Source organism: Pinus tabuliformis, chromosome 1_2 (assembly GCF_031772625.1).
Source record: "Pinus tabuliformis cultivar Carrire ecotype Pingquan chromosome 1_2, CPIR1, whole genome shotgun sequence".
In the NCBI taxonomy this organism is placed as follows: Eukaryota; Viridiplantae; Streptophyta; class Pinopsida; order Pinales; family Pinaceae; genus Pinus; species Pinus tabuliformis.
In genome coordinates, this window is record NC_142298.1 from 65793185 (window position 1) to 65795489 (window position 2305).

A 2305-nucleotide genomic window follows, 5' to 3' on the forward strand; every position below is an offset into this window, starting at 1 on the left:
TAGCTGTAGAAATTTAAAATACTATCCATATTAAACTTTGAGACACCTTCTTCAAGACCAGGTTCATTGATTCTTATTGCTTTCCATATTCATTTTCATAAGCACTAGGGTGGTTTTCCGTCAAATCAGAGTAGCTAGAAAGTGTCTCTTTGATTTCAGAAAGCAGATCAGGATCAACTTCATCCAAGAATCCCCTAGAAGGCTCATCAGTAGCAAAAAGAAAGGTCTTTTTTTTTTAAATTTTATTTCATCACATGCATCCATCATAATCACTGATTTGTATTCGTTTCTTTCATAGTCATTTTCAATGTTAGATGCAAAAGGTAATTTAGTATGATATAATCCTTAGGTAACCAACCTCAGACATATTGTTGGTTAATTTATGTTGTTTGAAGTTTATTGAGTTTGAATTTTATCATGAAACTACTAGAAGCGTACTAGCATGGGTGAGTTGATTATCTTGATAACACTATTATGGTTTGATCTAGTCCTTGAAAGCAACTTATAGTTGATGGTCAAAATTTCACATTCCTTTCATTTTTTTATCTTCACATACAACAAATATCTTTATGTTATAGCCTCTAGCTAGATATATACAGTAACTGCCACTTAGAAGTTGGATGTCATCGTTTTGGAGCTTGAGCTTACTCAACTTACCTTTGTTTGAGTTGAAAATGTCATTAGATCTCATTATATCGTCTATTGTAGAGCATGAATCCAATTTACCTTTTTTTCAGTTAAAAATGTAATTAGATCTTGCTATAACATCTTTTGTAGAGAATGAATTGAATTTCTCATAGTCCATTTGCTTGAGGTATAACAAAGCTAATTTAATTCATTAAACTTACTTTTCATATTCTATTTGCTGATTGTGATTCTGCAGGCCACATCTGCATTGGGAAAGGGGCACATTTCATGGAGTGTGGAAGGAGAGGGAAGCTTCAGTTATGTCCTTTCAAACTTTCTAAGGGATGTAATAAAATTAAAAAAAAGTCTCCATAGAATGTTGTGCTTTAACTTTTTCTTTTGATAATGGATTATTTATGTGATCTCCCCTCTTACACACAACCAGAGTCCAAACATACATGGTTTTTTGGGATATGTGGACAATGGAAAGATTTATGCTAGCGATTTATCTAGAAACTTACATTATAGAAGATCAAGAATTTACAGTTGAATATTTCCTTGCCACTAAATTAGAGTTGAAGAGTTGCACTCCTATTTTTCAGGCATATGCCTCACTTTTAATTCAATTTATTGCTGATTCTGTATAGACCTTCCATGGGAGGGAAAAGAATGATCACTACCATTTCTTAATCTTTCTGCAGACCATGTAAATATTCCAAATGTGTATAAATTAGTGGCTCCTTGGAGAATCCCAAGAGTGGCGTTATTGTAGCAACAAGAAATTCGATTATTTTGATTTCTTCATTAGTGCATTGATAGTATATTGTTTATTCCATAAAATACCTCAACAGTGTATGACCAAATTAGAGTTAAGCCTGTCATAACATTTTGACTTAGCCTCTTTTAGAGGGAAACTAGAGTGCGTGTCAAGCTTGCACATCACAATTGTATCATGCAAAGTACCTGGGACAAGTTTTGTTGATCTAAGCAGCAAGATACCTATTGGAATTCAAGAGGAAACAATACTACAAAGTGGGAAAAGAGGTTTCACAGTTAACCTGGCTTTCACTTTATGGTTGGAGTTAGTTTGTTGGCAAGATGTTGGATACCCCAACTTTCTTTTTATGACTGAGTGCAAGATTGAATCCTTCGACATATTTCTCGCTCAATTGTCATTAAGTGATGGGTTTTCTCAGATTTGCTTCACACCTATAAACTTTACTAGAGTTGTTCTTGAGTCTTTGGAGGTGGTTATCTTTTCAAAGAACACACGTACAAGAAGAGGAGAAATAATATGCCCGACTAATTTGAATTATCTACCTGTGAATAGGGTGTTCCCATTCATAAACCTGACGACTCGCTCTACTTATTTCTAGTGAACAACTTTGGGATTTGCCATGAATCGTGAGACAATTCCAACCCCATAACTATAAATTTATTATTTAAATCTATACCCAATATATTAGAATCTGCACAAGGAGAACTCTATTCTTGTTTCGAAAGAACCTGCAATCAACTTTTACCATGTTATTTAATCTTTTTTTCTATATTTATTTGCATCCTTGGTCTATGACATATAGATGCAACATGCTACCTTGCATTTTCTATACTAACACTCCTAAAAAATAATAAAGTATGCCCAAATCTATAATTTCAAATGATCTATGTAGCTCACCTT